This window comes from Phaethon lepturus, unplaced genomic scaffold, assembly GCF_000687285.1.
Source record: "Phaethon lepturus isolate BGI_N335 unplaced genomic scaffold, ASM68728v1 scaffold45577, whole genome shotgun sequence".
In the NCBI taxonomy this organism is placed as follows: domain Eukaryota; kingdom Metazoa; phylum Chordata; class Aves; order Phaethontiformes; family Phaethontidae; genus Phaethon; species Phaethon lepturus.
Genome location: NW_010553424.1, coordinates 1 through 11604, shown reverse-complemented (window position 1 = coordinate 11604; position 11604 = coordinate 1). Strand labels below are relative to the sequence as shown.

General features: G+C 40.2%; 1 pseudogene; it reads left to right on the top strand.

Moving 5' to 3' along the window:
- The first annotated feature begins 488 nt into the window (after positions 1-488).
- Positions 489-6510, top strand: LOC104624225 (annotated as a pseudogene).
- Positions 6511-11604: the final 5094 nt, after the last annotated feature.

The window sequence follows — 11604 nt, the reverse complement described above, 5'->3', positions numbered from 1 at the left end:
CAGGTCCTTAACTGCTTCCTCCTGGATTCTGAGGGGATCATGGTGCTCTCCATCCCCATCTTCCAGCTCAGGGGGCTGAATACCCTGTGGATACCTGGACTGGCTATTAAAGACTGAGGCAAAGAAGACATTAACTATCTCAGCCTTGTCCTCATCCTTGGTGACAATGTTCCCCGCCATATCCAATAAGGGATGGGGGTTCTCCTTGGCTTTCTTTTTGTTGTTAATATATTTGTAGAAACATTTTTTGTTATCCTTTACGACTGTGGCCAGATGTCCTGTAGCATGGCATCGCATAGAGGTTCAGACCATGTCTCTGTCTAAGCTCACATCCTAGCTCTGATTGGACTAAGTGTTTATTATTTAATTTTATACATGTTGCATTTAAAATGTATCAATATATAATTTTATAAAATATATGTCTTACAAATTGTATAATATATCTTTTTGTGTTATATACTACATACATTGGTTTTTTTCTTACACAGGTATATGATAAAGGAAGCATTCAGTACCTCAGTCTCACCTGTGTCCTTGGTCACCGGGTCCACCAGTTTGTTGAACAGTGGGTCCACATGAATTTCCTTAGCCTTCCTTTTGCTTCTAGTGTACGTTCAGAAGACATTTTTTGCTGGTCTTCACATCCTTTGCTACTTTTAACTCCAGCTGATCTTTAGCTTTTCTAAATCCATCTTTGCATTCATATGTATTGTCTCAATGTTTCTGCCAAAAGTGAGAATCAGAAGGATAAGGATGAGCAGTAGAGATGTCTTATTATGAGTTGAACAGATGTGGGGAATTTAGGCTATTTATTTTAGGCTAACATAATCATAACAGCTAATGTTATGTTAATGTTGCTAATCATCCTATATGTGGTACATAATCTACAAAGAGATGGAGTTTCTGCTCTGAATCCCAGTCTCATGGTGTCTGTTTGCCTTTACTGACTGTTGGTGTTGGAGAGATTAAACTCATTAAACTGAACTTAGTCTTTGTGAACACTTCCCCTGCTATGTAGGAGATGCAGCATGGCTTTTTTGATAGCAGATATGAGCGGGAGGAGCTTTCGCCTACACAGTCGCAGCACTTATGGAAGAAATGGGAGAGGAACTGATGGAGTAAGGATTGAGGGGGATAGACCCATGATACCAGTTGGAGCAAAACAACAAATACTTCTTAAAACATGGTGATTTGGGTCTTTAGAATGAATTGGGGTGAAATAAGGTAGAGGGAGAGCATGGATGCTCTGCGAATTTCTAAGGTGAGAGATACTGCAGTGATTTTTGTTGGAAGATGATCATCGCATCTTAAAGTCTGAAGAGGCCGTGGAGAGGGAAATTCTAGTAGCCATGATGAGAGTTAGTAGAGGTACAGATAAGGACACCTATAGGAGCTGATATGCTGACAGATGCTTGTGTTAAAAAAAATTAAAGAGAAACTGAGCAACTGATACTCATGAAAACATCTGATTGTAACAGTTTATTCCAGTGAAGAGCTAAATTACACACTGGCTTCTCAGATCGAGGTGGATGTTTTCACCTTTTGCTACCCAAACTTGCTTAGCCCTGTGGAATCCAAACAGCATTATAACTTCTGCTGTGAAAGAAGTTTAAAAATGAAGCACAAGTCAAATAAGAAGTTGACTATGTAATATCAAAGCAATCTTAAGTGATGCAAGCACAGTTATATCGACATGTAACTGTTACATATAATAATTAGTTTAATAATTTAATATTTTGTAATAAGTAGTTTTTCCAAATTGTTAGTAGAGAAATATTTTCTCTTCTTTCAAACAATACAAAATATTTAAATACCAGCAGGGCAATATGTATTTCTATGTGTAAATTCATTTTGAAAGCAAACTTTTTTATTAGTAGTAAATACAAATCCTATGAACTGTGGAAGTGTAGCTCAGGAAAAAAGCCATGTGCTCTTTATTTTATATTTATCCTAGTTTTCCCGTATACATGTGTTGAATCTTGTAAGGTTGCTATATTTTACCTAAACTGAAAAGAAAAACCCTCAAAAGTATTCTTTTTTAAAGTAATCACTTTAGGTATCACCTTTCTTATCTGTATTTCATCTGCAAATGCTGTTTTTGAACAAACCATGTTTTATTCTTCTTGCTTGTTTAGGGCTGCCTCCTATGATGATTTTACTAGGTTCTTGCATTTATACACTGAACTATAGAATAGAAAAAGTGCAAAGCAGTATGCATCAAAGAAACAATATGATTGTTGATTAAAAGTGCAGGAGAATAAAAGAATAATTTAAAAAAAAATTATATCGCTTACTGAAAACTGTCCAACCCAGATATACATGTCTTTCTAAATATCTAAGAAAGAGCAGCAATTCACAATTCAGTGAGCTCCCATGGCATCACCTATATAGAAAGTCTTAAAAGCAGTATGGTCAATGTTTTAGTATCAATTTTTTGCAAATTTGCTCTTTTACATTAGAGAAACTTTAATTTTTATCAGTTAAGCTCTAAAGCCACACCATGTTTAATTAAATTTGGTAGAAGCATACATGTACAAGACATGTAACTATAGTATGTATTGTTTGTTTTTACTTTAGCTGTAGTTCATTTCACTATAAAAATGTATTTTTTCCAAGGATTGCAAAATTTGGGTATGCAAGGTCAATGGTGAATGAAAATTGGTTCTGATCAGTTGATCGGAATCAACTAGACATTTTTTCTCAAATCTTTATGATTACACTGAGCCTCTTTTTTCCAGGAAGCTATAAAACTCAGAAAACATATAGTCCAATTAAAACCCTTGACTGTAGGATTAACTTCATTGGGGTATTTAAGTCCTTTATTTTTGGAGATCTAACTGTTATGGAAGTTAGCGAACTTGTCTCCCTATGGTCTTGCTACGGTCATCTCTTAGGAGTCATTCAGTGCATAAATCTTAAAACCCATCAGGTTTTAAAATTTTGCCTTACATTTCTTTCTTTCTCATCCCCTCCATCTTGTCTTTAACTTCCTTCTCTTTTCTGTCTCCCAGCTTATTTTCAGCCTACCACTACACTCTCATATTCCATGTTTGAAGAAACCTTTCAGAACGACGTTACAGTCCTTTAAGGTATACGTTTCAAAACTGGGTAGCCTGGCATCTGCTGTCTCTGCTGTGATCTCTCCTTTCTGCCATTCCATCCCTGTTCCAATTTAGCACACGCATTTCCAGTAAGACACTTGTAGGTATATCAAAAGACTGGCTTCTGTGTAGTGAATTTTCATTTTTGGCACCAATATTGTTGCCAATGCCAGTAACGTTTTGATTCTTTCAGTTTTCATGTTTTCTATGAAACCCATCTAAAGGCTGTCTTTTCAACAAATACAAATATTTTTTTTCTTTTAAAATATCTGGAAATATACATGGAAAAATCTCAACCAGCCACATAGCATGTTCACCTATAAGACATACATACAAGCATATATCCATGCTCTCTCATATGCTTTGAACCCACATTAACTGAGACAGCCTTCATAGAGATCTTGAGGAGCAGAAGAGGATGGGATCTGACTTTATTCCATACCATGAAACGACGTATTCCAAACTAGGGCTGTAAACTTGGCATTGTAGCACAGTATTAGTACTGTCTGCATATTGAACAATGTTATAGTTGTCAGTTTTGATACGTTCTACATTCCATACCTGTGATTATCTTGCAAAAAAATTGTCCTTTTAGGTTTAAGACTTTGGCAATTTGAAGCATTTCCAGTGTTGCAGAGGACTATATCTCTGGAACAGAGAAGGAAAGAGGCAGAATGGAAATTTATGCTGAAGTTAAATACAAACAATCTAGAAGAAATAATATCTTGTAATATTACTTTTTGTGAAAATATTTTGAGTCACAATGGACTGATTTTTTTACTATCTTTTAAATATTTACATTCATATTTGTTCGTAAGTATTTAATGAATAAAATACTGCTCATGTTTATTATTTTGTGGGAAATACTGAAAATAGTGATGTGTATTTGAGCATATGTATGTAAAGAATCATTAAGCTACCATTCAAAAATAAAAAAGATGAAGTTGTAGTGAATATTATGTAGTTTAGCAGAGTAATTCTGGAGAGAAAATGATTTGCAATTGAATTTCTATTGAGGATTGGGATCTTAGTTGACTGAAATAGTAGAGTCATGAATTAGATTTTCTTCTTATTAAAGAGAATGTAGCTTATTTTGTAGCATTCCTCAGTGAACTTAGCTTTGATTTGGTTCACTTTATGGTTTAATAATTAAATAATTATTAAGTAATTGATAATTAACATAAGAGGTGAGGAATGCATGAGGGTTTCAGTAGTAGAAGTAGTAGAGTGGACAATATTTCAGAGCTATCATGAAGAATTGGCAGGATTTGTTGGCAAGCCACTGAGTGGAAGAATAAATAGGATATCAAGGTTATGAACTGTAATAATGAAAAGGGTGGTGGAGATGGGGAGTAACAGTCATACAGTGTAGTCGATATGCTTTTATCTTGTACAGATTCAGTTTATGACTGAGCATTCCATTATAGATGTCAGAAAAACGTCAGCAGGGTGAAGAGAAACCAGATCCAAAATGTAAGTTAGATAGTTGCCGAAGTAGTGACGGGGGTAAGAATAATAAAAGCAAGTGAAGTCAGCCTGCCTGCTTTTCTGAGGCAGAAGGAAATTTAGAGAATTTCCCTGTTCTTGTGCCCTGCTGTCCTCTGCAGTCCCTCATCCCTCATCCCAGAAGTGCGGCTCCTTTCACACTGCGACTTGTCTTCACTCTGAGCTGTGGCTTAGCAGCAAAGAGCTGCGGGTGAGTGGCATCCTGAGGGGATGGTGACTTTCAGAAGGGCCACCTGAGGGCACCTAGGCTCATGTGGTGTCACTGGGACTCTTCCTACCAGCTGAGCAGGTGTGGGCTATTTGCACTGCCTTGTCCTGTTGATACCAGCTGTCTCTGGACTGAGGCAGTCACTGCATGTCATCATTATTCTCCAGGTCATCTTTGTCTTAAAATATGTATTTAAACAATGAAATTGAGATCTGGTGTTGGGTTTTTTTGATACCAAATTGTTCCAGTGAAGTCCTTCAGCATATCTGCTAGATGTAGCATGCATGTCAGAAAGTAGTACATTCATCCAGAGAAAATATTGTTTTGATTTTGAAGCAATTCTCAAGCTTAGCAGAATGTTTTCTGTTGGAAATATTCTTGTAACCAGAAAATGAAATCTTAGCATTTAAAAATGTTACAATGCTTTCTTCTTTTCTAGATTAAAATAGGAAACACTTTTTTCATTAAGTGACCATACATATCAAAGGGGTGTGTGGGATACCGAATGATGATAAGTTTGGACAGAAGAGTGATGGAGAAACAGAGGGAGGTTTCTGTGTAAACCTGAAAAAGAACCTTACCTTTAAAACTGTTATTCTACTTACGTAACATGAAGCACAGTCCAGCTTCACTAAAAATTATGCAAAAGCTATGGAGGATGAAACAGGGAAAAAAGTGTAGTCTAAATGATGATTGACGAGGGCTTTTTCTTCTTGTTGAAATAAAATGTAGCCAGCTACTGATTCCAGGGCTGTGTAGCAACAGTGGTTACAAAGCGCATCGAAGTCGGGGTTTCTGGTCTCTCTTCTGAGCTAAAAAGATGCAGCAGATAAATGACTAAAATATTTTAATTAATTATTATTTAAAATTGATATGTCCTTGCATACAACAGAACTAATAATTTCTCTATTTCCATACAGCCGAGGCAATGAGAATAGACTAGCGCTACGGCGACAGACCATTCTCCGGGAGAAGGGGAGGAGGCAGGCCAGTCGAGGGCCAGCATATATGTTTAATGACCACTCAACAAGTCTTTCTCTTGAGGAGGAGCGCTTTTTGGATGCAGCCGAATACGGAAATATTCCAGTGATTCGCAAAATGCTGGAAGAATGTCCCTCACTCAATGTGAACTGTGTGGACTATATGGGGCAGAACGCCTTGCAGCTGGCGGTTGCCAACGAGCACCTGGAGATCACAGAACTGCTACTGAAGAAGGAGAACCTCTCTCGGGTTGGGGATGCCTTGCTTTTGGCTATTAGCAAAGGTTATGTTCGGATAGTGGAAGCGATCCTAAACCATCCTGCGTTTGCCGAAGGCAAGAGGCTTGCATTGAGTCCTAGTCAGTCTGAGCTCCAGCACGATGACTTCTATGCGTACGATGAAGATGGCACACGGTTTTCCCACGATGTTACACCGATCATTCTGGCCGCTCACTGCCACGAGTATGAGATCGTCCACACTCTGCTGAGAAAAGGAGCTCGTATTGATAGGCCACATGACTATTTCTGCAAGTGCAGTGAGTGCAACCAGAAACAAAAGCATGACTCTTTCAGCCATTCTAGATCCCGAATCAATGCCTACAAAGGTCTGGCAAGCCCTGCTTATCTGTCTTTGTCCAGTGAAGACCCTGTAATGACTGCCCTAGAGCTCAGCAATGAGCTGGCCGTGCTTGCCAACATTGAAAAAGAGTTTAAGGTGAGTAGAGAGATACCAATTCAGACAGACACAGAATTGCAAAGTTTGATCAAAGGTCTTTCTCCCATTCCTTGGACAGTAAGAGTCAGCATCATCTTCACAAATCAGCAAGACTATATGTGAAAATGTATAATCGTTTAATGAATGTGAGATTTCAATCTCTGGGAATGTCTTATTGCTCTGTGCTGATTGTAGTTCATGCTGCTTATGTAAAAGGTGCCAGTGAACTCGTTTTCCACTTCCTATCAGGCAGGATAGCAAGGGAGTCCCTTCAAACCCATGGGTGAAACTGGTTTAAGACAGGGGAAAAAGGAGACTGAAGTGAGACAGTTTCATCACTTATGCAAGCCAAACTGCATGGTTCTACTAAACCCTCATACATTCTCATTATTTTCTCATAATTGGACTGGAACCTTTCTCACTCCTCACAATGTTTTACAGTTATTTACTAAAAGAACTCTAAATAATGTCCTTATCCCTTTTTTAAAGTGTTACTTTTCTCTGGTGTTTCTACTAACCTCTTCCTCTTTTTAACTTATTTGTACTTACTTATATGTGAACTCTGAAGTTAAAGACTTTTTCAGTGTTACATAGAATTTTTAATGTTACAAAATGCATGATTTTGAGAAAAAAATAAAATAGTTGAGACCCAGGGATTCGAGGCCTCTTAGATCCTTGAAACATGAATGTTCTTTGGGATTTTTTTTCGTTATGTAGATACAGCAGTGCACAACTTACAAAAATATTTACCACAGTTTATTTGTGGTAAGACAGTAAGAATGTAAACATTTTGCTCTCCATAGATGCAAAGTCAGGCCTTGTACAAACATAGGCGGTGTTAATTATGACTTAGGTTAGCTAAAATCACTTGGACTGGGTTTACCTTATGGGACCCTGTTGAAAGCAGATGCTAGTATATGATACTGCTGTGACAGAGCAAGATATCTAGACTTCACTAGCAGGAGATCGAACCCCCTCCATAGCAGTCAGAGACTTATTTCCAACATTGTGTTAGGAAGAGTTTGAAGTTGCCATGATCAATATTTAATGTTAATGTTCTTAGCAGTGGCACAGTTCTCAAGGCCATGAACCCATCTCTGCTCAGTCAACCTGAGCTGAGATGCTGCAATTCTGAATTAATTACTCCTGACTCGTTCTCATAGGTGTACCCTTGTGGCCCCAACCTGTTGTAAGAAGCTGAAATGTTTGTTAGAGGGGGGATGTGCAAAGGATGCTTAAAAACAGCAGCTAAACAGCTAGAATAGGAGCAGAGGAGAATTTTAATTTTATATCAAAAAGACCAAATTCTGGGAAGACCATTTCTGATTAAAGCATAGGATGCACTTCTGCCCTGTGAAGTCCCTGGCAGAAATTTTTAGAACCTCAATGGACTGAGATTTCATCCAGTGCTTTCATGTACAGTTCAGAGAAGAGTATTTAAACTGCGTGCTCTCATCCCTTTCTCTTTAGCAGCTGCTGAAGATGTGAACAAAAGGACTTGATTAACTTAAAGGGGAGTAAATTTAGAACAGAACAGAAAAACATTTTTCATATCCCGTAAATGCAGCCTGTTGAGTTCACAGCTATGTTGAGATAAAGAGCACGTCTGATTTGTAGGGACTGTATAGCTCCGTTTACCACAGTTGGAGCGGCGCAAGCTAAGATTATTATAAAGATAAATCAAAACATCATCTGGAACTGTCAGCAAGAAGTGTCCTTCAAATGTATGCTGCAGTACACAACTGGCGAGATGAACTGGGAGCACAGTTATTTGTCCCTGGTGCCACCAGGGCAGGGACTGGAGCACATGGGTGAGAAAACGGGAGCTGGTTCAGAAAGCCTGCTTCTGCAGCCTGCCCTGAAGTGCCATGAGGAGGCCCTTCCTCGGAGTGACCTGGCTCAGCCTTGAGTGACTTTTGGTTTTTAGTTCCTCTTTTGCCTTGGTTGCCATCTCTAAAATTAGAGCTCGACTTCTAGGGTAGTGTTATATAAAGAACTGCAACAGAGATTTTGATGCTGGGGGCATCAGCAGGAGGCTAGGCAAGGAACAGAGCAGCTCCATATTGCCGAGCGTTAATCAGTCAAGCTCTGCTGGAGATGCACATACTCTTTAGAGTAGAGTGAAGGTGAGTAGGAACAGTGAGGAGCAGGACCATAAGCCAACACGGAAATTTAACTCTCCCTTAACTTAAGGTTTCACCAGGAGCAGGCAGCTGGCAACATAAGGTCTTTCGGGAACATTTTTGTGGTACTAAAATCACATGGTGGTTCTGGATAAATGCGAAAGACCCCAGCGTACATTTATGCATGCATTGATGAGAGTTAACATTTACGCTCTTGATAGGTGACGACATTCACAATATCTAGACAGGCTGGGGGCTTGTCTGAGAGATACCTGGCTTAGGTTCAGTGCGGGCAGTAAAAAGGTTGGGTGTACAAGCTGCTGGAAATGGAGGGTGTCATCTTTACCGAGTCTGGGCTTGTTTGTGCTTCTGCAAGTTCATATCCCTGCTTGCAGCAATTTTTCTAAAAATTGTTACCCTTTCTTTATTTCAGAGTTTGCTACACTTATCTGGATAGTGTAGTCCCTGTGTAAAATTGTGGGTTTTGTAAAAATATTTCATACATGTTAGTGTAATAAAAACAAGTATATTTTTAGTGCATAGATTAGCTGAACATGGCAAATCTTTAGCTCCACCTGGGGATTGCCATTTAAAGTATTTCAGACCTTGCCTAAATGAAAATTGAACTTTCTGGTAATACGCTGTTTTAAAAGTCACCTATTTTGTCATGCTGATGAGGTATTGTTGTCAAGGGAGCTTCCTAGTGGGTGCCTACAGCAACCAGGCACAGACAATTCCCAGGTCTTCCTCAGAGCCAATGGAAAAGGTTGATGGTGAGCTGTGCCGCTGGTTACTTCTCTCTCCTGTCTTACACCATCAGTTAATGTTAGAGGTAACACTGACCATGAAACTGTGTTTCACACAAAATAGGAAATGCCATAATCAGTGGAAATCACAATTCGCTGGAATAAACTAATTCCTTTGCCTCAAACCTCTGTAGTGGTGTCATCTAGCATGCCATGCCTGTTGCATTTGGTTGCAGGTATTGTTTTTACAAGTTCTTTGGAGGATCATTCTCTATTAGGAGTAAAACCAGAAAAAAGTGAAAGATGACTTCTGAAGGAAGACTAACTGGACAGATGTGTCAAGCACAGTGTAGGAATATTTCTGTACCAAGCAAACAGCTGATTCAGGCTTCCTCAGTAATTCTGAGATCTTCAGGATTTTCTGAGCACCATTTAATTTAGCTTTTTATAACATGTTAGTGTGCAGCTTTACAAGGTTTGATACTATATGGAATATTTTTATTTTGGGGGATTGTGCTTGTATTTTCTGTCATCTAATTTATTTGCCCGCCCTGGAGCTAATATCTCCACTATGTCTCTAAGGATGTAGATGATATGTTCTGCAGAGATGTGGCCTGGAGTTTTGAGGGACAGCTGTGACCCAGTGCTTTTCAAAATGGCTAAGATTTGCATTTAGTACGAAGTTGCCAGCTATAATGGCAACAGACTGTTTATTGTTTAATGGGATGGAGTGGAAAATGTATTTTTAAATTAAATGTAGATGCGTTACTATTTGCTGTAAATTAATACCACTAATAAGGTCATCTGAGTTTGCTTTTCTGATGAGAAGCAAAATTCAATTTATCATCTCAAAGTCTGATATTCTGTTTGTTTTCATTTATACAACCCCCATTACAGAAATCAGGTCCCAGTCTTCATTACGGGTATTGTCAGCTCTCTTAAAGAAAAGGTAGCATCACTTTTTAGAGAAGAACTGAGGCGCTGAAGGAGTAAGGGCCACCTTTGTAAGGGGAATAACGTGTTTATCTACATAGTAAGAAGCCTAAATCCAACATTTAGGTCCCACTTACATTCACAAGGCACTGTGAAATCCTAAATCCTCGTTTAGCAGTACCTGCCTTTCTGCTCTCGGCCTCTGCACTCGCTGCGCAGGGCCAGGACGCGGCCTGGAGCACTGCTCCATCTCGTCTGTGGGCTTCAGTGCCAGCCTGTGCCCTGAGAGCATTTTCGTCCCGGGCACGGTCTGGGGGACAGCGGGAGCCTGTGACTGAGCTTTGCAGGGTGGCCGTGGCGTGCTGGCTCCCTTACCCAGGACGCCGAGACAGGCTCTGGCTGCTCCTTCCACAAGGGCAGGTGACCCTTTTCAGCAGCAGCCGCTGTCACCCCCGCCCCTCCTGGCATTCCTCTGCCACCAGCGTCTCGTTCTGCTGGTTCCTCATCCGCCGCCGCACTCGGCGCAAAGCATCACCTTCCTTTTGCATGCTGGGAGCATGCCCCCTCGTCCTTGGGGTGGCAAAATTCGGCAAAAATGGTTTTTTTCTGAACTGCTGAGGGGTCCTGAACCAACATCGTCACATGCGTAAAATAAAGCACACGTATGCTTTATTGCAGAATTACGGATTGATTCTTTTTAGAACCTCCAACTGTAAGTTAATTGCTAACTGCCTTCTCAGGTTTCCCAGGACTGCTTTTTTAATTGATTAAGTTTACAGTTTGCAGTAAAGGAGAGCTCATGGAATTACCTGTGTGCCTTGGCCACTTTCAGAAACGAGTTAAGCCAAACAAACGACCACGTTCCTTTGGCTCACAGTAACGGTAAGAGACGTGTGAGACCCTGCGGGGGGGGAGCTTTCTGTGCATATGTGACAGAGAGGCGCTGAGATGGCGAGAAGAGTGTATTAAATCATTTTTGCTGTCACTACACATTTAAGTGGACCAAGGAGACACGAGGCAGCAGGCAGCCCATGCAGTCTCTGCAAGTCAACACACTTCATTTCTTAGAAATGAAGTTTCCGGGCTACCTGCCCTGTGTCCAGACCCTGACAAATCTTCCTGTAGCAGCTTAAGACCTTATCATCCCATCTGTCCTCCGGAACCTTCCCTGAAAGGATGAATTCTTCATGAGCGAATACGCCTCGAGACAGCACGCTGTGAACTGGAGCAGGGTCGCGCGTTGCCTTCAGCTGACTCTGCCCTGCTACAGCCGTCCCGCGCCGCGGCTGCGG